Source organism: Triplophysa dalaica, chromosome 5 (assembly GCF_015846415.1).
Source record: "Triplophysa dalaica isolate WHDGS20190420 chromosome 5, ASM1584641v1, whole genome shotgun sequence".
Lineage (NCBI taxonomy): Eukaryota > Metazoa > Chordata > Actinopteri > Cypriniformes > Nemacheilidae > Triplophysa > Triplophysa dalaica.
The window spans coordinates 17817119-17844178 of record NC_079546.1 but is presented as its reverse complement, the minus strand read 5'-3'; the positions used below and the strand labels follow the sequence as shown (position 1 = coordinate 17844178).

General features: G+C 44.1%; 4 non-coding genes across 4 annotated transcripts; 1 reads left to right on the top strand and 3 right to left on the bottom strand.

The window, feature by feature from the left end:
• Positions 1-4804: 4804 nt before the first annotated feature.
• On the bottom strand, positions 4805-4876 carry trnae-uuc (transfer RNA glutamic acid (anticodon UUC)). The gene has a single exon. It is a non-coding gene; the product is annotated as a tRNA-Glu (tRNA).
• Positions 4877-6164: 1288 nt separating this feature from the next.
• trnas-aga (transfer RNA serine (anticodon AGA)) lies at positions 6165-6246 on the bottom strand. The gene has a single exon. It is a non-coding gene; the product is annotated as a tRNA-Ser (tRNA).
• An 85-nt stretch (positions 6247-6331) lies between these two features.
• trnak-cuu (transfer RNA lysine (anticodon CUU)) lies at positions 6332-6404 on the top strand. The gene has a single exon. It is a non-coding gene; the product is annotated as a tRNA-Lys (tRNA).
• Positions 6405-7461: 1057 nt separating this feature from the next.
• Positions 7462-7543, bottom strand: trnas-aga (transfer RNA serine (anticodon AGA)). The gene has a single exon. It is a non-coding gene; the product is annotated as a tRNA-Ser (tRNA).
• Between the last annotated feature and the right edge of the window lie 19517 nt (positions 7544-27060).

Genomic DNA, 27060 nt, shown 5'->3' with positions numbered 1-27060 from the left:
GTGGTGGTGCAGCAGTGGAGTCTAGCTGTACTGGTGGGATAGGTGCATGAGCAACAGGAATGGAGGCAGGCAAGTTAACAGCAGAATATTATATTTCTCCATCTTCAGTCCCTTGTTGTGCCACTGAATGAGAGTTGTTTGATTAACATCAAACAACTGCAGAGTTGAGCTCTGCATGAACTCACCATTACTCAGAACCAGCTGTCTGATCTTGCTGTAGTCTCTGAGAATTAGAGATTATCTAGTCAGTACATAATTACCCTGTTTTTTGGACTTAAATTGATGTCACAAAGTTTTAAAAAAAGCACTCTACCAGATAACAACAATCTGGGCACTGGGCAGGGGATCCTGTCGATCCTAGGACGCAACATGTTAATTCAAGTTTCTATTTAGAGCACCTGAAGCGTCCCGTTGTCAGTCGAAACTGGTGCCATGCAGAGTATGCCACACATGCCTCCCCACTGGTCACATTCCGAAGCAACCTACGTACACTGTCTCCCACCCGCTTATCATCTGCTGTCTACGCCACGCTCCCTCCCTCTGAACAGCTCTCACTCTCTTGGACACTAACACCGCCACTGACACTCTTTGCTCCACACTTACCTCCTGCTTAGACAGCTTATGCCCCCTTACATCTAGGCCATCTCGTGCATCCCCTTCTGCCCCCTGGTTATCTGGTGTTCTCCTCGAGCATCGCGCCACACTCAGGTTTCCTGAGAGAAAGTTGCACAAATCTAAAGAAACCATTGACCTCAGTCTCTATCAGTCTCTGCTCTCTTCTTTCTCTGCTGATGTCTCCTTTGCAAAGACTCAATACTACCATGCTAAAATCAACAAGTCTCAAACTCTCTTTAAAACCTTCTATGCTCTTCTTTGCCCGCCTTCCCCCTCACCTGCATCGGACTTCACAGCTGATGAATTTGCATCTTTATTTGTAAATAAACATGCTCGCTCCCCTCTTTCTCCCTCCTATTCGAAGATGATGTTTCCAAGGTCATATCTTCAAACCACCCAACGACCTGCCCACTAGATCCCATCCCCACTCATCTCCTCCAGGCCATATCACCATCGGTTGTCCCCTCTCTGAGTCACATTATCAACTCGTCTCTCATCATTGGTACATTTCCAGCAGTCTTCAAAGAAGCCTGTATCACCCCACTATTGAAGAAACCCACTCTTAATCCTGCACTAAAAGATAACTACAGACCGGTATCGCCTCTCCCCTTCATTGCTTAAACTCTTGAGCGTGTTATATGTAAACGGCTCTCCTCCTTTCTCACGCAGAACAGCTTGCTGGACAGCAACCAGTCAGGTTTCAAGAGCAGTCATTCCAGAGCTGCTCTCTGTCATTGGAGCCCTGACTCTGGCAAGAGCTGCTTCGAACTCATCTGTACTCATCCTACTGGATCCATCTGCTGCCTTTGACACCGTTAACCACTATATCCTCCTGTCGACCCTCAAGGCTATGGGTTTCTCCGGAATGGTGCTTCCATGGTTCAGGTCTAACCTTTCATGTAGGTCATTTAGAGTATCCTGGAGAGGTGCCTCAGGACTCAGTGCTTGAGCCGTTGCTCTTTTCTGTGTACATTCTGTATACTTGGGTTTGTCATTCGGAAACATGGCTTTTCCTATCACTGCTATGCGGATGATACACAACTCCACCTGTCATTTCAGCCTGACGATTGTTTCGACTGTCCGACTGTTTCTGCACGCATTTCAGCATGCCTGAGTGACATTTCGCTCTGAATGCAGGACCATCCCCTGCAGCTGAACCTTGCAAAAACAGAACTGCTTGTAATCCCGTCCAACCCTAAACTCCATTACAACTTCTCCACTCAACTGGGCTCATCAACCATTGCAATGCGCTACTAGCTGGACTTTCTGCTTGCACGACCAAACCTCTACAGATGATCCACGATGCAGCGGCAAGACAGGTCTTTAATGAACCGAAGAGAGCTCACGTCACTCCTCTCTTCAATAAGTTACATTGGCTCCCTGTAGTCGCTCGCATCAAATTCAAGACTCTGCTCCTGGCCTACAAGACCACAACTGGTTTGGCACCCCCTTATCTTCATTCACTTATGCAGACTTATATACCCGCCGGACCCCTATGCTCTGCAAACGAACGACGTATTGTGGTGCTATCCCAAAAAGGTAAAATATCGCTCCCACGAACCTTATTTGGATCGGTTCCACATTTGTGGAATGATCTGCCTTCTGACAAGATAAGCAGATTCTGTGGCCATCTTTAAGAATGGCTGAAGACACATCTCTTCGGTCGGCACCGGACCGATTCTGATTTCTATAACTTTTCTAGAATATCAAAAAAAAAACGCATGCTTACTTAAGATTAGATAAACTAAACTTGGCTCTGTACACTGTAATAGACTTTGTGAGACCCTCCATCTTCTATGTGGTTCATTGTTCCACAAGTACAACACTACTTCTGCATGTAAACATAGATGAAATTCACTCGTACTTGTTTTTGGTGTATGTGTGTGTGTGCAATCGCATAAACGCTTTAGACATGGGAAATTTGTTCTGCTTTTTTTCCGCTTTCCCTTGGGTGTATTGTCCTTTGGCGCATTGTGTACATTCGGCCTGTTGTCAGTATGAAAAGCAGCAAATGCTACTTTATCTTGAGGTTTACTGAAACCTGGTTGTAACCTACCGTTGTCTTACTTTATCATTACAAAGACCCTTCATCTTTTATGTGGTTCATCGTTCCGCAAATGCAACACTACTCCTGCACGTAAACATAGATGAAACTCACTCGTGCTTGCCTTACAGCTCAAACGCTTTGGGAAATAGGTTCAAACAGTGGGCCGATAACAATCCCTGCCAGGAACCCATTTGGAGGGGGCTCTGCTGGGATGCCCCAAAAACTGTGGAGTTCCAATGAGAGGTCTCACCGAGATTTGAACTTGGATCGCTGGACTCAGAGTCCAGAGTGCTAACCATTACACCATGAAAATGGGATTTCAACCCGGGGACCTCTCGCACCCAAAGCGACAATCATACCCCTAGACCAACGAGCCAAGCGTTGTTCAACTATTGTGACTTCAATCACTATGCAAAAGGTATTTCCTTAGCCTGTGTGCCTCATTTCATTTAACCAAATCAACACGCGTTTGTTCATGACAATGCAGGGGAATTAGCTCAAATGGTAAAGCGCTCGCTTAGCATGCGAGAGGTAGCGGGACCGACGCCCCCTTTCTCCACATTGGTGGCTGCTGGAGCTTCCTTCGTGCATCTTAGCCATCCCTATGCTACCTGTCGAGGCTCACCGCTGCAGAAAAAGGTCTTTGTGTTGATTCCTGCTCATATTTTCACTCACAAAAGCCTTCAGGGCCCGTTTTCTGTCCTCGCTATGGCACCTGCACACACATGACAAGAGTCTCCCATATTGTTTGTGCATTGCTTTTACCCAAAACAACTTGATGAAGGACATTTCACGTTCAAAGACAATCAAGTTGTCACTTAAGATTCCACAAGTTTTCTTGCTATCTTCCTTGCATTTTCAATAAACCAAAGTGCACATGTGATGTGGTGCGTCTCTTTGCCCTTTTCTTGTAGTTTTTTGAAAAGCATCATCCCCCATTATTGTTGGGCAGTTGTCAAAATAAGTCCTTAGCCCAGGGCATGAAAAATCTCTCTGCCCCAATTTTTTTGTGTATGTGTGTGCAATCACATGAACGCCACAGACATGGGACATTTGTTCTGCATTTTTTTTCGCTTTCCCTTGGGTGTATTGTCCTTTGGCGCATTGTGCACCGTTGGCCTGTTGTCAGTATGAAAAGCAGTAAATGCTACTTTAACTTGAGGTTTAATGAAGCCTGGTTGTAACCTACCATTGTCTTACTTTATCATTACAAAGACCCTTCATCTTTTAAGTGGTTCATCGTTCCACAAGTGCAACACTACTCCTGCACGTAAACATAGATGAAATTCACTTGTGCTTGCCTCACAGCTCAAACGCATTAGGAAATAGGCTCAAACAGTGGGGAGGCTTGGAAAATACACAACACTTAACGGGCGCTATATTTTCGTGCGGCGACGTTCGTTGTTATGACTTTGCAAACCTCTGCTGTTTGCTGTTCCAAGTCAAACCGTTGCTCTGCCTGAGAAAAACTAATTTGACGTCTCTTTCTGCTGCCGTCTCCCGATGGCTTTCGTGCAACTGTCCGTCTCTGTGGTGCCATCGTTGGCGATTGCCCAGCGAGAGGCCTCGTGGCGGAACGGTAGTGCATCTGACTCCAGATCAAATAACTTCAAATCGCGTCGGGGTCAAGATTTCTTTCTGCGTGGAAGGCTTGTTAACAACACCGCGAGGCTAATGTCGCACACTAATTGCTGCTAGGAAGTCGTTTACCGAGATTACGTTTTAGAACCAAAGGGAGCTTTTTTTACCCACATGACTGCCCACTGTAGCTCTTTTGGATGTTTAAGATTTTTTCTATGTAGAGGGGAGGTTAAAAACGTCAAGGTAGTGTAAAGACATCTCGTAAAAATGGTCCCAGCTGTACCTTCAGTACTTTTCAGTTGTCGGCACCCAGAACGCAACACTTTGTGTCCAGCACTTGATGCCTGAGACCTCAGGACGCACAATATAATACAAGGTAAATACTGTTTGCTCACTTGAATTTCGATTGTGCAAAGGAGTTAAAATGTAGAAGGTGCCAAGAAAGGCTAATAAACAAGATAAGTGGCCATCTGTTTGACCTCCTACACAGCTGACTCGTCAGAGCCTCACTGTGAAACAGCAGCTTTTTCTTTTGAAAATAACCAATTGAGAAAAAAGTAATTCCCATACCGGGAGTTGAACCCAGGGCGCCTGGGTGAAAACCAGGAATCCTAACCACTAGACCATATGGGACGCCTTAGTTGTCTTCGTCCGACCTGGAGGCGACGTGCACTTCAACTGTTTCCGAGCACAGAGGAAGCGAAATAACAATCACACATTTGAAGTGCATCGCAGAAGATTGTCTACCTATCTGAGCAGGTGCTGACAATAAACTTGCAACAAGCGGGGTGAAACCAAGAGTCCCAAAACAGCTAGAAGACAACGATGTGCAGAAGCAATCCAACAGAGGCAGATTCTTAAACTCTCTGGTTCTTGGCGCAATAACAAAGGACTGCTGTGAGCGGAGCCGTCCAACATTACATTAAACTCACTGAGGTTTCATTCTGCGGAAATCTTTCATAAAAGGATGAAGATTTATGCGTAGATCAAGAGAAACTCGAGCTGCACCCACCAGCTCTCGGCCCAGTGTGCTTCCTATGTCGCAGCGCAATGTTCAAGGGGCTAACATTTGGTCGAGGCTCCTACCTGATTATTCACTCTGGGAGGGGCCAAAGAGACAAAGTTCTCTTCCATCAACAAATTACTGCAAAAGCCAATTCTGAAGAGATGTTCCTGAAGCTAGCTGCTGACCACAGGTACTAGGATCTGGATCTGCCAAGAAATAAAATACAAATCTTCAATCTCCGACAACTCTAGCTGAATCAGAACCATGGTTCTGTTTAGCGTGTTGAGATATGGTTCATATGCTCTCCAACTTTGAATAAAAGCATCTGCCAAATGAAAAAATGCAAATGGATAGGGTACGGCGTCCTTCTGCATCTATTGAATTACAACAAAAATTAAAGTGTGATGATGTGGTGACAATTCCACCGAGATCCAAAGGAGGATTCAGAAAGTCTGCACAACACTCTAAATTAGCCAAGCTTGCCATCTTCCTCCTGCACACATCCAATATCAAAAAACTAATCTTTTCAAACGAGAATGCCGAGAGATTTCGGTTGGAGTTCGGCACAAAAACATTTCCACAATTGCAAGCCAGTCCTAGTTAGTATAGTGGACAGTATCTCCGCCTGTCACGCGGAAGACTGTGGTTCGATTCCCTGACGGGAGCTTGAGTGTCCTTGTGTTGGTCATCTCTGCCAATGTTTTGCTTTGTCAGCCTTTATGTGCAGCAAGGTATGCCTTGCATGTTCTGTCAGTAGAGCATGAGACTCTTAATCTCGGGGTCGTGGGTTCGAGCCCCACGTTGGGCGCCACACGATCAAAGCGAGCTAACGGCTGCACAGGGCTCGGCAGAGATGAAGTTTGCTCTTTCGCCTCTAGAGATACAAATCAGCATCTTAGCTAAATACACCACAAACGTAGTCGGCAGGATTCGAACCTGCGCAGGGAGACCCCAATGGATTTCTAGTCCATCGCCTTAACCACTCGGCCACGACTACACAGAGACTTCCCCAGTGATGGCACGCTACAACCTCGCCTGACCGTTTGGAAAAACTGACAGACAATGGCTATGCAAGGCATCCAGCCCGGCTAGCTCAGTCGGTAGAGCATGAGACTCTTAATCTCAGGGTCGTGGGTTCGAGCCCCACGTTGGGCGCCAGGGCTACCTCAGTCAGGGGCCCTTTCTAAAGGTGCCCCGTCCACCACACCTAGTGCTGGGATTTTCTTGAGACAAGTGCAACTTCCTCACTCTTATGTTTCCAAAGGGGGTTCTCTGAAAATGAGCATGACGCTCATTTAGTTTTGCCACGCTTTTGCCATTTAATTCCGAGTCAAAACTGGCGACTTGTCCAAGCAAAATCCTCGACAACCGTCCCGCTCAGGGACGAAAGCTTTGTGGCGAGCAGCGGCAGTTTTCTGACCCCAAAATGCTGAGGCCCGCCATTGGAGCTTACTCAACAGAGTCTTACTCTAAAACAATACGGCTTTGCAAACACACTGAAAGCAACGATGCCTTTGGCTTCTCACGCCGGGAGTTAAACCCGGGCCGCTTGGGTGAACCAGTAGTCCTGACTGCTGGACCATGCCTGACACCTCAGCAAGCGCAATACGGACTGCAACTGTTTCCAAGAGATTAAGAATCGGAGTAGCGACCCCACATTTTCAATGCAAGTCGGAAAGACTTTTCATTTCTCTGCACGTGTACTAGCAGTGAACAACAGAAAGAAGAACTACGATTTGAGAAGTATAATCCTCGTTATTAGGTTGGACAGTATCTCCGCATGTCACGCTGTTAGACAGAAATGATGAGGAGGCTCCTCCCAGACCGAGCTGAGCTGTCTGGGCTTGTGTCGGTGCGTGCCAAGTTCTTCTGCCAAGCCTCCTCCAAAATGATTCCCCGACGAGGAGTTAAGCCTTTTCTTTGCCGCTCTCCAATAGCTTGGATGAGCTGGGTTTAAACATTTTAAAGAACAGCTGACGAAGTGCTTGGCGCGGCTCTTTTTGAACAAATTGCAGTGCGTTGTTCGCCCGATTGAAGTTGATGGAAGAAAAAGTTGACTCGATCCGGATTCGCTGAGACCACAACACAGAGTACTAACCAACCACACGATCAAAGCGAGCTAACAGACGGCTGCACAGGGCTCGGCCGAGATGAAGTTTGCTCTTTCGCCTCTAGAGATACAAATCAGCATCTTAGCTAAATACACAACAAACGTAGTCGGCAGGATTCGAACCTGCGCAGGGAGACCCCAATGGATTTCTAGTCGATCGCCTTAACCACTCGGCCACCACTACACAAGGTTTATATGTCGTCTCGCATTCGTTTCGACAGGGACTTCCCCAGTGCGTTGTTCGCCCGATGGAAGGCATTCGCCACCAACACAGTTCCAAAGCAAGCGGGAAGCAGTTTCTTCAAGCCCCCCCAAAAAGTTGCCTCGATCCGGATTCGCTGAGGCCACAGAGTACTAACTAACCACACGATCAAGGTGAGCTAACAGACGGCTGCACAGGGCTCGGCCGAGATTTACATTTACATTTAGCAGACGCTTTTATCCAAAGCGACTTACAAAGAGTTTAGGAGCAATAAGCGATAGTTCATACAGGAGCCATAATACATTAGGTGCCAATACAAAGTTACTGGTTTCTACAAAAGCTAGACCACTACCTGTTGAGAGAAAGGGTTAGTGTATTTATTTTTATTTTTTTCATTTGTTTGTCGAGTATTCACAGAAGAGATGGGTTTTAAGTAGTTTTTTAAATGTTGTGAGAGATGTGGTTGAACGGACAGAGATAGGAAGAATGTTCCACCAGGAAGGAGTTGTGAATGAGAAAGAGCGGGAGAGCGATTTACTGCCCTTATGGGAAGGCAATACAAGCCGCCGCTTGTTTGCTGAATGCAGGGATCTTGATGGGCTGTAGGAGTGCAGGAGAGTGTAAAAGTAAGCCGGTGCAGATCCAGTGATAGTCCTGTAGGCAAGCATTGGTGACTTGACTCTGATACAGGCTGCAACCGGCAGCCAGTGAAGAGAGATGAAAAGGGGAGTCACGTGAGCCCTTTTGGGCTGTTGGAAGACGAGGCGTGCTGCTGCGTTCTGAACCAGCTGAAGTGGTTTGATAGCCTTTGCAGGAAGACTAGCAAGGAGAGCATTGCAGTAGTCCAACCTTGAGATTACCAGGGCCTGGACAAGGAGTTGTGCCGGATGCTCCGTGAGATATGGTCTGATCTTTCTAATGTTGAATAAGGCATATCGGCATGACCGTGTTGTCTTTGCAATGTGATCATTCAAGGACAGCTGTTCATCAAATATGACTCCGAGGTTCCTGGCTGTTTTGAAATGGGTGATTGTGGTATTGCCAAGATGGATGTTGAAATCGTGTTGGACCGTAGGGTGTGCCGGAAACACGAGTAGTTCGGTCTTGGCAGGGTTCAGCTGGAGGTGATGGTCTTTCATCCAAGCTGAGATGTCCTCGAGGCAGGCTGTAATGCGAGATGCTACAGTGGTATCGTCTGGGTGAAACGAGATGTAGATCTGGGTGTCGTCGGCATAACAGTGATATGAGAAGCCATGTGCCTATATGATGGGTCCCAGTGATGTCGTGTAGATGGAAAAAAGCAGCGGTCCAAGCACCGACCCCTGAGGGACCCCAGTGATCATGTGGTGAGCCGTGGACAGCGAGCCCCTCCATGACACCCTGAAGGATCTGTCGGAGAGGTAGGATTTGAACCAGCGGAGGGTAGAGCCTGTGATTCCTAGTGATGACAGGGTTGCTAGCAGTATCTGGTGATTGACAGTGTCAAACGCTGCAGATAGGTCTAGCAGAATCAGGACAGAGGATTTAGATTCCGCCTTGGCTAGCCGCAGTGCTTCTGTGATCGATAGCAATGCCGTCTCAGTGGAGTGGTTTTTTTTGAAGCCAGACTGCTTGTCATCCAGTAGTTTATTCTGGAACATGTAGGAAGACACCTGGTTGAAAGCTGCCCTTTCAAGTGTTTTTGCTATAAATGGGAGGTGAGAGACAGGTCTGTAACTGTCGGGAGTAGAAGGGTCCAATGTTGGTTTCTTCAGTTGGGGCGTGACCTGGGCCTGTTTGAATGTGGATGGAAAAGTGCCGGTGAGCAGTGAGGTGTTGATGATGTGTGTGAGTGCAGGTGTGAGGGAGCTGGATATTTCCTGAAGGAGATCGGAGGGGGTAGGGTCAAGGGGACAGGTGGTGGGGTGGCTGGAGAGAAGCCTGGTGACTTCAGTGTCCTTAAGTGGGGTGAAAGAGGAGAGTTCGATGGTTGAAATGTGGGAGGTGTTTCCCAAGGTCTGAGGTACCGAGAATTGTTTGCTGATGGATGATGTTTTGTCAGTGAAAAATACAGCAAAGTCTTCCGCAGTCAATGATGAAGTGGGCGGGGGAGGATTGGGGCAAAGAACAGAGTTAAATGTCTTGAAAAGCTGTCGAGTGTTAGATGCATTGCTTACCTTGGTGGTATAGAAAGACATTTTTGCTGTGGTAACACTAGCAGAGAAAGAGGAGAGTAGTGACTGGTAGTCCCCTAGGTCAGCAGGGTTCTTGGTCTTGCGCCATTTCCTTTCAGCAGCCCTGAGTGTACTACGTTGTTCACGGATGATGTCAGACAGCCAGGGGCAGCGGGGAGTGGCACGAGCCGGTCTGGAGGACAGAGGACAAAGGTTATTTAGACAGGATGTAAGTGTTGAGCATAAGGTGTCAGTGGCAGTGGCAGCATCTAGAGAAGCAAAGTTGGAGGGAAGAGAGGATGTCACTCTGGCAGAGAGTGTGCTAGGGGAGAGAGAGCGAAGGTTCCGTCTAAAATGAACGGGTGGTGGTGTTGGTGTAGTGCATGTAGGAAGGAGCATGTTGAAAGTGATGAAGAAGTGGTCCGAGATGTGAAGAGGTGTGACTTGAATGTTATCTGTGGTGCAGTTACGGATGTAGATGAGATCCAGCTGGTTACCAGATCTATGAGTACCGGCTGTGACGAGGCGCGTGAGGTCGAACGAGGCGGTGAGGGTGTGGAAGTCAGAAGCATAGGGTTTCTCCAGGTGGATGTTGAAGTCCCCAAGGACTACAAGAGGGCCGCTATCCTCCGGAAATGATGAGAGCAGCACATCTAACTCTTCAATGAAGTCGTGAAGAGGACCTTGGGGACGGTAAACTACAACAACGCTGAGCTGAGTGGGAAAAGTGATATTAACAGCATGGTATTCAAATGAATAGTTGTTGCATAGGGAAGATAGAGTGGAATATTTCCAATCATTGGTGATAAGCAAACCTGTGCCTCCTCCTCTTCCAGTTTGGCGGAGAGTGTGAGAGAAGGAGTAGTTTGTGGAGAGAGCAGCGGGTGTGGCTGAGTCTTCAGGACGAATCCAAGTCTCAGTAAGACCAAGAATGTGAATCTCAGACTGGCTGGCAAACGCATGGATGAAGTCAGTCTTGTTGATAGAGACAGAGGTGTAAAAGGGGAGATGTGAATGGGACGCGCTTGAGAGTGTGTGTGTTGTGCCTTGCGTCTTGGGTGAGAACGCTGTCTACGGTATAGTACAGGAATAAACTCGAAACACATGTTAGTAGACAAGTAAATGAAAGCAAAGGTATGTTAAATATACTGATGTGCCTTGCCGGTGTCTTTGCTTGGTGGATTCGCGCAGGTAGAGTCGCAGGTCTTTACACTCGTCTGTCTTCACACGAGGAGGCTGAACATGAGGGCTGACGCTACTGCTGACGCTTAACGCGACAGCGCAGAGGCACTGCTTAAGTATGTGTTGAGATTAGCGCGAACAGAATACAGTTGGAACACGCCTTCTTGATTAGCAAAACAAAGTCTGTACGACTTGAATGGGCCACGGATCAAACAGCAATCAACTAGCTCTGTGCTTTTAAGTGCAAACTTGTAATGTCAAGCCGTAACGAGCGAAAAACGGCAAATTAAATTCAGTACAAACGCAACAAAAAGCGCTAACAACTTCAGTCAACGAATCATTAAATAAACGAGCTCCAATAATCTTAACTAACAACAGGCAACAGTCCAGTTAAACAGTTTAAACAAAGTAACGGGTAAATAGCAGACTCACGCACTACAGCAGACTTGTGATGACTTGTTCGCTTCTCCAATAAGTACAATTTCTAATAAGTACAATATCACTTATAAGCAAATAAATCGCTATCTTTTAAAGAAAAAAAGGTCCCTCCCACCAGATCTAAACACACAGCGAGTGTTTGCTATTTTGAAAACGGAGAACGTTCTAGTGATTGGATGAGACGACAAGTCCTCGTCCAATCAGAGTGCGGATCCATGAGCGTTTTTTTATGTCTTCAGTGAGTGGTAGATTGTCTGGTTTATTGTACTTCGAATCACTAATTGTAGTAAGAGCACAGTGCGATATGTACTCAGACCATTTAGCTTGATAGAGTTTCTGGAAGGCTTCTTATGATTTGATCAGGTCCTCATTCCCAGTCATAAGAGCATGACAACGTACAATGTCACTCACTTTCAAAAGTGAGTGCCCTATTTTCAATGTCCCCAGCACGTCCGGAAGCGTAGGAGCTGCCGACGTAAAGCAGCACCTCCACGATCGGCCCCAGCGAGTGAGGCCAGAAAACGGACACAGGCAACTGTCCCAGGGCTGGCCAGACTGCGATCAGGTTGTGCACCGCCTACCTTTTCCCAACCCTTCCCTCCCTCTGCCCGACACCGAGGTGTCCTCGGAGCAAAATGGGTGGGACAGGGAGGATCCGCGGACCAAGGTTTCCCATGGCCAGGTGCGTGGCATCGACAAAGACGAGGCCCTCAATGCCCTGGAGACATACCCCTGAGGATGACCACAACGACCGCCTCATCCCACAGGTCAAAGGTGTCTGCCAGAGGAATCCCGGGCGGTAACTGGCGCAATCAACCCCACACACCTGTCGGTCGTCAACACCTGCAGCTTGTTCCTGGGACATATAAAGGCGGGAGAGAGGATCGAGTCTGGGGGAATACGACTTCGCATGTTGTTGCATATGTCTACTGACCGTCTCGCTGTTTTTGAAGAGGCTCGAGCGCTGGACGAACGGCTGAGAAGCCGACACGAATCACATCACTGGACGCACCCAGGAATTACCAACGAAACCCCTGAGGCTGTGTTTCTTTTGCACATATTTTCGCATTTTGCATGAGAAAAATAAACTACCCTCTGGGGAACGTGTACATTAATCTGAGTTTGTTTCGTGCTTCACCCCGTCACAATATATATATATATTCAATTTTACTGCTGTTTCATTGTTTCTTAAAATCTAAAGTTGTACTTGTGATCTTAAATCATTAGCATTTTAAAGATACGTCTTATTTCTCTTTGTCAATCATTTTATGTTAAGCACTTGAATTGAATTGCTCTTATGTATGAAATGTGCTATAAAAAATAAACGTGTCTTGCCTATTACCTTAGAATGAGTTACTTCTATCTACATAGAGCACGGGTGGAGTGAGCAGTTGGTTACAATCCGCAACCTTGCCACTAGATTTCACTGACTGGACCTTTAAATGGATACTCCACACCCAAAAATGTAAAAATTCTGTCATGAATTACTCCCCCTCAAGTTAATCCAAACATGTATACATTTCTTTCTGTTGGACACGAAGAGAGATATTTGGAAGAATGTTTGCAAACTGTTTTGAGTTGGAAAACATAACAGAGACAAACCATGCACACCCTTTGCCCACTGACAACACCTGTTCAGACACGGATGTGTCATCTTTGGACATGATTTCATATTAAAATAATTTGCCAAATCAAATTTCTAATTAAATATTAGAACAGTCTACCTTTAGTGGGACTTAAAGTAATGAACAAACTAGTCATCGACAGGTTCATTCTCATTCTGTGATGTTCAGCATCTTCTTCATAGTTGAGCACTTTTCAACATACTCAGAAACAAATGTATAGTATAAGGCAATGGAAGTCTGAGTGGCTTCGGATAAAAGCATCTGCCGAATGCATAAATGAAAGAATGTAAACTTCTTATGTCCCCTTGTCTAACAATATTCTACGGTTGAAGAGTCTAGTCGACGGAACACACAGAGTATTCAGGATCCTGGAGACAAAGTTTGACACAGACACAAGTGCTTGTTCAATCAGAGTCCCAAGTTTATTATTTTAGGACTAATACTTATAATTTTGCCTTAGGAGGCGTCATATAAAACCACCAAAACAGTGGAAAATCACCAGACTTTCTGTTTAGTCTTTCCTCCTGAACAATCAGATATGATTACATATTCAATATTACAATAACAGAACAATCGTCCATAGGCATCATTAGGGACCTTGATATGGAGAACAACAGATACTTATATCAACATAAGACAGCATGACATGATAGAACTTTCAACGAGTTTAAACAACAAGAATGAAAGGCACATCTAATATGAATAGAAGCTAATATTAATAGGAATGAATACGAATGAATACATATGATACATGAACTTTGTATTAAACACAGATGCAATATTTGTAGAGGACAGGACGAAATCCAGATTCTCACAATAAATGTAAATGTGTCAGAAATCTCCTGCCCCTAACCATAACCGTGAGCTTCAGTTTATCAGGTTCAAACAGTGTCGTCCGTTTTGCAGAAAATGCTAAAAAATGCAAGACAATTCTGTTTTTATCCATATATATTTAGCATCATTAATTATATTAAAAGCATTTTAAATTAACAATGTCATACTTGATCTAATATTTTGAGATATAATCAGTTCTGATATGGATCACAAGGAAAGGCAACTTTAGTACGTAAGTCTGCTATTTACACTATTTACCTATTTACCTGTACACTATTGTAATCTTCTTTAAACCACAACAGTGACACAAAACAGGCTGTTGGCAATCCCCTAACAATCTGATGTCACACTGTTTACGCCTGCCCATGACCGCTCACAGACTCCGCCTTATGAGCGCGTAGTTCCATCTACCACCAATGACACGTTGTCAGCCATTTTCAGGCAAGAGCAGATGAAGCCACTAGCCAGCGACAAAAATGTCTATGAAACAACACATGTGTGCTGTTGTTGGATGTAAAATGGAACGTAAATGGAGGCCAGGAGGAGACCTTTCCGACGAGCCCAAGTTTGGTCCCCTGCGACTTCGGTGGCCAGTGTTTAACGATCGAAAGTCCCGGCCCAGACGCCGAGAACTCAGCTTCCGGGCAAGAATGACTTTTTTCAGGTCAACAAACCAACATAAATTGGTCCGTATCTCTGGTCCGGAAAGATTTAGAGAAACGAGCCAGGACTTGTTGGAAATGACCGCGAGTCGATGCAACCCCTAGGTCGGGAGCTAGAGCTACCTGTAGCCAGAAAGGTTGAAAAATCTATGCTCCGAGACCCGGTGGCCTGTCAGTATAATATGGATTTGTTTCGTCCAAAAAATTATATTCTCAAGAGCGGATCAGTACCAGCTGTTCGCGATCAATCTTCATCTCCGGAAGAAATAAGTATAACACATCGTTTTGAAATCGCCTTTCTTAAATAATATGTTTAACACGTTAGCGGCTGTTGTTTACATGTTCACGGCTAAACCTGAGACTGTACATTGGTCCAAAGAGATGTGTTATGTTGTAATGTTAGTAGTAAAACGCATAGTGCCCCTCGGTTCAGAAGACTTGTGACCGACATTATTTCTGTAAAGCGTATTGAAAGAAAATTATAGCAGTGTCTTTCTTGGTGAGTTCAGTGTTATGTCCTAAGTGTGAGAATACTTAGAGCGGATAGAAACAGAGTGTGCATTTGTAAGACAACCTAGTTGCTGATATTTACCTACCTGTCTGTCATATACTCTGAATGCATGTTTTTGCCTATATCCATGTTTATACCTTTTTGTAATATGCATTCAAACGAGTAATCATCAATGGCCAACATTTCATACATCATATGTTGTTCTATCTATGTTTTAGTCTTTTCTATTTAATTCGTATTTATCTACAAGGCATTAAGGTGATTTTTATTGCAGTTAGTGTGTGGTTTTGGTTGGACAAGGCTTTACAGACGTAATTCTGCCATATAGCTTTCCTGTAACTCAGTGGTAAGAGCATTGCGTTAACAACGCAAGGTTGTGGGTTCGATTGCAAATACCTGTGTAAAATGTATAAGATAAAGCAATGTGAGTCGCTTTGGATAAAAGCATCTGCCAAATGCCTAAATGCTTGTCTTGCTGCATCCAAAGCACATATGTAAGGGCTCTATGTCATATTTTGGATACGGGGAGGGGACCAGAAGCTCATTTGCATTTAAAGAGACACACACAAAAACACCACGTTTTCCATTGCAGCCACAAATGGCAGTGTTCATCGTATTGTAATGAAAGATATGTGATGTATTTTGAGCTGACCGTTTACACAGACATTCTGGGAATACCACTGACTATTTTTACATTGCAGAAAACACCTGGATTTGCGGCCCTTTAAATGTGTTCGTGTACAAATTCTACTTTGAAAAAACTATTATTAATAGTTTATACTTCTATACTTAAGCCACCACCACCAGTAAATGCAAAGTAAGTTCCTTAAGCTTGTGGAGTACACCTGCTGAGCATCCAGTATGGTTGTAGAATCCAGTCTTATATAGGATTCTAATGGCATAAATGACCATCTGCTCAGGACCTTAATAGAAGAAGTCGGAATCCCACAGGCTGCAGAAGCAGCTGCGCCAATCCTAAATGGATTTTGCGTTGTTTGACCTCAAGCGAGTCCCAACTTCAGCGACTTATAAAGCTGGTAATCATCGTGATCTTATCTACACACGCCATTGTTTCACCCATCACTCCCGGGTCACCCCGCTGCACAAGTCAGATAATTTCCTCATCACTCTTGATCTCGACTTAACTTCTCCAGACACTACACATGCTTCCCCACTGGTCACATTCCAACGCAACCTTCACTCTCTACCTCCCGCTTATCCGCTGCAGTCTCTGCCACTCTCCCACCCCCTAAACAGTTCTCTCTCCTTGAAGCTAGCACCGCCACCCACACCCTTTGCTCCACACTAACCTCCTGCTTAGACATCTTATGCCCTCTCAGATCTAGGCCATCTCGTACATCTCCTTCTGCCCCCTGGTTATCTGATGTTCTCTGTGAACATCGCGCCTCTATCAGGTGTGCTGAGAGAAAGTGGCGCAAATCAAAAGAACCTAGCGACCTCTCTCTTTATCAGTCTATTCTCTCTTCTTTCTCTGCGATGTCTCCTCTGCGAAAAGCCAGTACTACCACGCTAAAATCAGTAACTCTCCTGACCCTCGTACTCTCTTTAAAACCTTTTCTGCTCGTCTTTGCCCGCCTACCCCCTCACCTCCATCGGACTTAACAGCTGACGATTTTGTGTCGTTCTTTGTAAATAAAACGACCGGCATCAGCAATCAATTCTCTGCTCCACCGCCTCTTGACCACGCCCAATTCCCAGACACATGCTTGCTCCCCTATTTCTCTCTCGTATCTGAAGAGGATGTTTCCAAGGTCATTTTTTCGAACCACCTGACTACCTGCCCCCTAGATCCCATCCCCACTCATCTTCTCCAGGCCATTTCCCCATCGGTTGTTCCCTCTCTGACCCACATTATCAACTCATCTCTCACCACTGGTACATTTCCTACACTCTTCAAAGAGGCCCGTATTACCCCACTACTAAAAAAACCTACTCTTAATCCTGCACTGTTAGAAAACAGTGGGTCTCCGGAATGGTGCTACAATGGTTCAGGTCTTACCTCTCGGTTAGGTCCTTTAGAGTATCTTTGAGAGGTGAGGTGTCTGAGTCCCAACATCTCGACACAGGTGTGCCTCAGGGCTCAGTGCTTGGTCCGTTGCTATTCTCTGTATACATGTCAACCCTAGGCTCTGCCATCCGGAAACATGGCTTTTGCTATCACTGCTATGGGGATGATACACAACTCTACCTTTATTTTCGCCCAGACGATCCGACTGTTTCTGCACGCATCTCAGCTTGCCTAGCCGACATCTCGCTCCGGATGAATGACCATCACCTGCAGCTGAACCTTTCAAAAACAGAACTGCTTGTAATCCTGGTCGATACAAAGACTCATCATGATCAGCTCAACTTCACAGATCAAATTAGTAGCACCACCCGGTCCTGTAGATTCATCCTCTACAATATAAGCAAGTCCTAGTAAAGGCTCTGGTCCTGTTCAGACTGGACTACTGCAATGCGCTACTGGCTGGACTTCCAGCTTGCACGACCAAACCTCTACAGATGATCCAGAATGCTGCGGCAAGAGTTATCTTTAATGAACCGAAGAGAGCACACGTCACTCCTCTATTCATTCACTGTACACACCAGTACTTCATGTATCTGCTCTATCGGACTGTTTACACACACAGCATCATTTGCACTCTATACTGCTCACTTGCACATCAGGAATATTACACTGAATGCTCATTTGCACTAATGGACTACTCTCATAACTAGATTACCTCATCTAGTGCACTGTAACTTTCATAACTGCATTACCTCATCTACTGCACTGTAACTTCAATAACTGCACCAACTTCTCTACTGCACTGTAACTTATCTATTGCATTACTGCATCTATTGCATAACTAACTGCATCTACTCATCTATTGCACTATAACTTCAATAACTGCATTAACTCATCTACTGCAGTGTGACCTTAATAACCGCATTAACGCATCTGCTGCACTGTAACTTCAATAACTGCATTAACTCATCTACTGCACTGTAACCTCAATAACTGCACTAACTCATCTACTGTACTGTAAATGTATAATTGCATCTACTCACGTATTGCACTATAACTTCAATAACTCATGTACTGCACTGTACCTTTAATAACCGCATCAACTCATCTATTGCACTGTAACTTTAATAGCTAATGTCTGTAACTAATGCACACTCAAATCACTTGCACTATTGTATAGTCTATATTGTTATCTGTTCATAACCACCTGTACATTAATGTTCACAGTATATAGCCTTCTGTTTATATTGTTCATAGTACATACCGACTGTCATATTTTTATAGTACATGGCCATTGTATAGTATTTTCCTAATATTGTATTTTGTATTTATTCACACTGTATATCCTGCACTTGCTAATTGCACTTCTGGTTAGACCTAAACTACATTTCGTTACACTGTACTTGTATATGTGTAATGACAATAAAGTTGAATCTAATCTAATCTAATCTAATTAAGCTACATTGGCTCCCTATAGTCGCTTGCATCAAATTCAAGACTCTGCTTCTGGCCTACATGACCAACACTGGTTCGGCACCACCTTATCTTCACTCGCTACTGCAGACATATGTACCCGCCAGATCCCTACGCTCTGCAAACGAACAGTGTCTTGTGGTGCCATCCCTAAAAGGTAAAAAATCTCTCTCACCCACCTTCTCCGGATCTGTTCCACCTCTGTGGAATGATCTGCCTGCTGCTACAAGATCTGCAGATTCTGTAGCCATATTTAAGAAATGTCTGAAAACAAAGCTCTTCCGTCAACATCTGACTGATCTGTTCTAACTCTATTTTCTTCTCTACTCTTTAAAAAAAAATCAATTTTTGATTGCACTTATGCTTTTATTGTACTTAGGCTGTCCCAATTGCTTCTATTGCCTACCCCACCTGTAAGTCGCTTTGGATAAAAGCGTCTGCTAAATGACTAAATGTAAATGTAAATGATTGCCCGGTGTAAAGTTGTGAAGACTTGCCACAAATCTCCAGAGCTGCTGCAAGATGAGTCCTGAACCACTCTTTTGTTAAGGGAAACCCATTTGATAACATAAATAGGGGGGATAATTAATCATGACCGGGGCGAGTCTGGAGGTATGTAATCATGGAAGTGAAGGGGCAAATATTCCCAAACAAATTCCTGCTGATCTCGTTTATGAGGCTTTCTGGGCTCCTCCTACTTTGAGCCCCTTTGCAACATCCAAATTCAAGTGAGCACAAAGTATTTACCTTCTAAAGTATCATGCTCTGAAGCCTCAGGCAACAAATGCTGGATACACAGTGTTGTGTCCAGGTTGCCAACAATTCAAAAGTATGGAAGGAGCAGCGCGGATCTTTTTCACGACACGTCTTAACACTGTCTTCGCATTTTGAACCTCACCTCTACATAAAAAAACGTCCACCGGTTTTAAAGTGGACAATCAAGTAGGTGCAAAAAAGCTCCTTCTGATTCTGCCGCAGGGTCACGGCGACCGATTAGCTTGCAGCAGTCACTCAAGCCAGAGTGTGCGAAAGCAGCCACAAGGCATGGTTAACAAAACATCTACGCACAAAGAACCAGTGACCACGACATGATTCGAATATGCAACCTTCTGATCTGGAGTCAGACACACTACAGTTGCGCCACGAGGCCGCTTGTTGGTTCACACAAACACGTTGCTACTAGAGACCGAGCAGAAGCAGTATGCAGGTTTTGGCGTTCAGCAGAGCAGATGCCTTCAGTAAAAAAATGTAGCTGCACTGCGTATCAGCCTGATTGAAAGCATTTTGGGATTGTCAAATTAAGCCTCTATTATGCCACAGGCTATGTTCTTTTAGTGACTGTCGCATTATCCTGACTTGAAAGGTCCCTAGTCGAAAACTGAGTGGAAACGGGTTGCCTATTTGTGTGCCAGTAGCAAAACTTACAGAAATTAAAAATAGTACGCTGGTGTTGTGGGGTTACTGTTATGCAGTGGTTTTAACGTCCACATCACACGTGAAAGGCCCCGAATCGTAACTTGGCAAAATCAGACCGAAATCGAACAAGAACCTTCTGTTGCTTTTGACCAAAATCAAGCCAAACATCATTCCTGAAACATGAGTACACGTGGTCTGTTTTAAACCAGCACGAGATAGACGATATGTATGCAGGAATTGTACATGTTTCTGTAGTGTAGTGGTTATCACGTTTACTTTACACGCGAAAGGTTCTCAGAAACATAGCAGAAACATAGCCTGCTTTAAGCCATAGAGTGGAATATAATGAAAAGCTAAACAAACCTTTAGGCATTCAACGCACGGTTTCGTAGACAAGGCTTAAGACTAGTTCCAGACTAAGATGACTGTTTGAGATGTCTCAGCAGAAAAATCTTGCCCTGAAACACCTTCAAATTTGTGACTGGCAAGTGTTTTTCCAAAGTCAGAGTTTCTGTAGTGTAGCGGTTATCACGTTCGCCTAACACGCGAAAGGTCCACGGTTCGAGAACGTGCAAAAACAACGCATGTCTTTTGCTGCAGGGCCACTTAAATGTCGTTCATGCAAAATACTCCTTCTTGCACTTTTGAGCTCACCCGTAATGGATCTGATCAGTTATTTAGGCTGACCTGGTTTCTGTGATGCAGTGGTTTTAACGTCCACATCACACGTGAAAGGCCCCGGATTGTAACTGGGCAAAATGAAACCGAAATCTGACAAGAACTTTGTGTTGCTTTTGACCAAAATCAAGCCAAACATCATTCCTGGAACATGAGTACAACGCTTTCGTGGTCTGTCTTAAACCAGCGAGATATAGGCGACGTATGCAGGAATTGTACATGTTTCTGTAGTGTAGTGGTTATCACGTTTGCTTTACACGCGAAAGGTCCTCGGTTCGAAACCGAGCAGAAACATAGCCTGCTTTATCCCATAGACTGGAATATAATGAAAAGCTAAACAAACCTTTAAGCATTCAATGCACGGTTTCGTAGACAAGGCTTAAGATTATTTCCAGACTAAGATGACTGTTTGAGATGTCTCAACTGAAAAATCTTGCTCTGAAACACCTTCAAATTTTTGACTGGCAAGTTTTTTGGCAAAGTCAGAGTTTCTGTAGTGTTGTGGTTATCAGTGTCGGTTGACGCAGGGCCACTTGAATGTCGTTCATGCGAAACACTCCTTCTTGCACTTTTGGGCTCACCCGTAAAGATCTGATCAGTTATTTAGGCTGACCTGGTTTCTGTGATGCAGTGGTTTTAACGTCCACATCACACGTGGAAGGCCTCGGATCGTAACTGGGCAAAATCAGACCGAAATCTGACAAGAACCTTGTGTAGCTTTTGACCAAAACCAAGCCAAACATAATTCCTGAAACATGAGTACAACGCTTGCGTGGTCTGTCTTAAACCAGCGAGAGATAGACGACGTATGAAGGACTTGTTCATGTTTCTGTAGTGTAGCGGTTATCACATTCGCCTCACACGCGAAAGGTCCTCGGTTCGAGATCGAGCAGAAACAACGCGTGTCTTTAGACGCAGGGCCACTTGAATGTCGTTCATGCGAAATACTCCATCTTGCACTTTTTGGGTCACCCTAAATGGATCTGATCAGTTATTTAGGCTGACCTGGTTTCTGTGATGCAGTGGTTTTAACGTCCACATCACACGTGAAAGGCCCCGGATCGTAACTGGGCAAAGTCAGACCGAAATCTGACAAGAACCTTGTGTGGCTTTGACCAAAATCAAGCCAAACATCATTCCTGAAACATGAGTACAACGCTTGCGTGGTCTGTTTTAAACCAGCAAGAGATATACGACGTATGAAGGACTTGTTCATGTTTCTGTAGTGTAGCGGTTATCACATTCGCCTCACACGCGAAAGGTCCTCGGTTCGAGATCGAGCAGAAACAACGCGTGTCTTTAGACGCAGGGCCACTTGAATGTCGTTCATGCGAAATACTCCATCTTGCACTTTTTGGGTCACCCTAAATGGATCTGATCAGTTATTTAGGCTGTCCTGGTTTCTGTGATGCAGTGGTTTTAACGTCCACATCACACGTGAAAGGCCCCGGATCGTAACTGGGCAAAGTCAGACCGAAATCTGACAAGAACCTTGTGTGGCTTTGACCAAAATCAAGCCAAACATCATTCCTGAAACATGAGTACAACGCTTGCGTGGTCTGTTTTAAACCAGCAAGAGATATACGACGTATGAAGGACTTGTTCATGTTTCTGTAGTGTAGCGGTTATCACATTCGCCTCACACGCGAAAGGTCCTCGGTTCGAGATCGAGCAGAAACAACGCGTGTCTTTAGACGCAGGGCCACTTGAATGTCGTTCATGCGAAATACTCCATCTTGCACTTTTTGGGTCACCATAAATGGATCTGATCAGTTATTTAGGCTGTCCTGGTTTCTGTGATGCAGTAGTTTTAACGTCCACATCACACGTGAAAGGCCCCGGATCGTAACTGGGCAAAATCAGACCGAAATCTGACAAGAACTTTGTGTTGCTTTTGACCAAAATCAAGCCAAACATCATTCCTGAAACATGAGTACAACGCTTGCGTGGTCTGTTTTAAACCAGCGCCAGATAGACGACGTATGCAGAAATTGTACATGATTCTGTAGTGTAGTGGTTATCACGCTTGCTTTACAGGCGAAAGGTCCTCGGTTCGAAACCGAGCAGAAACATAGTCTGCTTTATGCCATAGAGTGGAATATAATGAAAAGCTAAACAAACCTTAAAGCATTCAACGCACGGTTTCGTAGACAAGGCTTAAGACTAGTTCCAGACTAAGATGACTGTATGAGATGTCTCAACTGAAAAATCTTGCCCTGAAACACCTTCAAATTTGTGACTGGCAAGTGTTTTTCCAAACTCAGAGTTTCTGTAGTGTAGCGGTTATCACGTTCTCCTCACACGCGAAAGGTCCTCGGTTCGAGACGGAGCAGAAACAATGCGTGTCTTTTGCTGGAGGGCCACTTGAATGTCGTTCATGCGAAACACTCCTTTTTGCACTTTTGGGCTCACACTAAATGGATCTGATCAGTTATTTAGGCTGACCTGGTTTCTGTGATGCAATGGTTTTAACGTCCACATCACACGTGAAAGGCCCCGGATCGTAACTGGGCAAAATCAGACCGAAACCTGACAGGAACCTTGTGTTGCTTTTGACCAAAATCAAGCCAAACATCATTCCTGGAACATGAGTACAACGCTTGCGTGGTCTGTTTTAAACCACCGCCAGATAGACGACGTATGCAGAAATTGTACATGATTCTGTAGTGTAATGGTTATCACGTTCGCCTAACACGCGAAAGGTCCTCGGTTCGAGACCGAGCAGAAACGACGCGTATCTTTTGCTGCAGGTCCACTTGAATGTCGTTCATGCGAAATACTCCTTCTTGCACTTTTTGGGTCACCCTAAATAGATCTGATCAGTTATTTAGGCTGTCCTGGTTGGGAAAGGCACCCGAAATCTGACAAGAACCTTGTGTAGCTTTTGACCAAAATCAAGCCAAACATCATTCCTGAAACATGAGTACAACGCTTGCGTGGTCTGTCTTAAACCAGCGAGAGATAGACGTATGCTGGAATTGTTCATGTTTCTGTAGTGTAGCGGTTATCACGTTTGCTTTACACGCGAAAGGTCCTTGGTTCGAAACAGAGCAGAAACATGGCCTGCTTTAAGCCATAGAGTGGAATATAATGAAAAGCTAAACAAACCTTAAAGCATTCAATGCACGGTTTCGTAGACAATGCTTAAAACTAGTTCCAGACTAAGATGACTGTTTGAGATGTCTCAACTGAAAAATCTTGCCCTGAAACACCTTAAAATTTGTGACTGGCAAGTGTTTTTCCAAAGTCAGAGTTTCTGTAGTGTAGCAGTTATCACGTTCGCCTAACACGCGAAAGGTCCTTGGTTCGAGACCGAGCAGAAACAACGTGTGTATTTGCTGCAGGGCCACTTGAATGTCGTTCATGCGAAACACTCCTTCTTGCACTTTTGGGCTCACCCGTAATGGATCTTGTGAGATTCTGGATTTCGTCCTGTCCTCCACAAATACTGCATCTGTGTTTATTCCAATATTCATCATATGTATTCATTCCTATATTTCATTATTCACTTCTATTCATAATATTTGCTCCTTACTTTCTTGTTGTTTAACCTCGTTGAAAGTTGAATTATGTCTTATGCTATCTTATGTTGATATAAGCATCTGTTGTTCTCCATATCAAGGTTCCTAATGATGCCTATGGACAATTGTTTTATTATTGTAATATTGAATACGAAATCATATCTGATTGTTTAGGAGGAAAGACTAAACAGAAAGTCTGGTGATTTTCCACTGTTTTGGTGGTTTTATATGACGCCTCCTGATGCAAACTTATAAGTATTAGTCCTAAAATAATAAACTTTGGACTCTGATTGAACAAGCACTTGTGTCTGTGTCAAACTTTGTCTCCTGGATCCAGAAACTCTGTGTGTTCCGTCGACTGGACTCTTCAACCGTATAATATTGTTTAGACAAGGGGACATAAGAAGTTTACATTCTTTCAGTTGGGGGCTCGTCTGAGGGGAGACTCTTCTCTCATTGAACCAAAGAGAACAAAGACCTCTGGGGCGCACTGACGATCGGTCACAGACCTACATTAAAAGGGGTTAGTGTTTTTCTATACAGTTCTTTATGACTTACAGAAATCTAACGCTTACCCTGTAGGATTCTTGTGTGTTCAAATTCATGTTAGTGGGAGTTGATTCTCCCATTGTTGTGACAGCGAGGCTGGCGACAGTAATTAATAAAATTATTATTAACGCACGAATATGAATGGTTAATGCAGTCTTGATCACACTGTAATTTGGGATCGAAGTGTTAGCTTTGAGGAGGCTTTGTTACTAAAAAAAAAAAAAAAATCTGTTTAATGTTTATTCTAAAACATAACATTCTTACAGTTTAAAAATTGAAAATATTATTGATATCACTGTTACTGCATGTATTGAAATATTGGTGTCAGAAAAGGACGGTGCATATAATATCCACCTCTGATCACAATATAAGACATGCAGCACTGTTGAAACTGTTGGTCGATTGAACACGAGGGTTTTTCTTTGTTTTGTGGGTACTGTACTGTTTTATCACCGCCGGGTATAAAGTGTAAGATGGGAAATTCTGTTTTGAGGCCACTGCCGGGCGAAACGCCAGTCGCATATATGTACAGCAATAATCAAGGATTTTATACAGATCCATATGTTAGCAATATCGCAGGATGTCGGAGGGAATAAAACCGAAAATTGATATTCCATATCCGAGGGAAGGTTCATTTGCTGATGAGTGTATGTTATTGGCAAAGGGCATGCTGGGGAGACCAAATATATGATTATCCATACATGAATAAAGCTTATGCAGTATGGAAAGACATGAAAAAAGTTTTGGAAACAGGGTCCGAATAAACAAAAATTGTTGCGTATGCAAATCAAAACTGCCTTTTGCCAAAAACAGACTTCTCCCGCTGCACCATCACTGCCGATAAAACCAAAAGAGATGAAACCGGAAAAGTTAATTGATAAACCTAATGTAACTACAAACCCTCAAAATTCAATGGTTTGGGTAAGAGCTGGAAACACGCTAAATGATAGACCGTTAAGAAAAGTTTGCCTTCCCCACAATTATCAATTGAAAATGATAAAATCACAAACAGCGATACGGGGGCAAACCCACATGCGTTGTTTGGGAAACTTTTACAGATGTTGAAATATTTTTTAGACAGATAAGAGTGTTTCTTGATAAATTTTTAGAGAGTCAACAGGTCTTATCTTTTGAAACAGGCAGCAAGAGAGACTCAGCTGCTCAATTTTTTGTGCGTTTTAAGAAGGCATGGATTGAAGATTCTACATAGCCATTAAATAAAGACATAAGGCCTCTGTTTGTCAATACCCTGTTAAATAACATGAATCATAAACAAGTGCAATTGATCAGAATAACGATTTTAAACTTGCATGATATGACTTTAGAGAATGTCATGTTTATAGGCTATTTAGAAAAAAGGAACATTGAACAAACGTCTGTAAATCCGCAATTGCCGCATCCTAGCCAAAGAAAGAAAACAGAAATAATCTGCTTTCATTGCGAAGGAGGGGCCATTACAAACGAGAGTGCAGACAGTTGCACAAGTTTCGCACACACACACCACAGAGCAGACATGATAACACGAGTGCTTCATATCCTACTGAGTGGCATTCAAATCAAGCATAGGGATACTCACAGAGAGATGTCGGTTCTAATTTATGTGAGATAACCCTAACATTTTCGAGTAATGTTGAGGTCAATGGATCTTTAACCATTTTTCCACAAATTCACAATTATTCCAGGTGCTCCACTAAATCTTTTAGGTCGTGATATGATGCATAAATTAGGCATGGACATTAAGTTTACTGATAACAAGGTTGTTTTTTCCTTTCTGTCTAGTTTACAGGCATCCGTCGATCCTCTGCCTACGAGTGGACTGATAAGCGGCTCAAGGGTAACTCCCTCCGGTAGCAGCATATCTATAGGGGCGGACACCATGATTAACCCTTTGTTATGGTCTCAGTTCAGGGATGAAACTGGTTTCATTGACATGGAACCTTATCGGGCTAAACTTAAAACAAAAAAACCTGTCTACATTAAACAATACCCCTTGTCTAAAGATAAGGAACAAGGCATTCAACATTTGATTGAAAACTTTGTCAAGCAGGGTGTCCTCGAACAAACACACTCACCATATAACACACCAATTAATCCTGTCTTGAAAGCGGATGGGAAAACTTGGAGTATAACTCAAGATTTAAGGGCAGTTAATCAGTTAATTATACCACTCGCACCAATTGTGCCTGATGTTTTGACTGTTATGAATTCAGTGCCACATTCGCACAAGTATTTCACAGTAATTGATTTGTGTGCAGCCTTTTTCTCTGTGCCTGTACACCCAGATACTCAGCCTTTGTTAGCATTTACATTTAAGGGGCAGCAATATTCATGGAAACGCCTTGCTCAGGGCTATGTAGACTCACCCGTCTTTTCTGCAGCAGTGCACAGAACTTTGGCCAAAATGACTGATCTGCCTTCATCAGTTTGT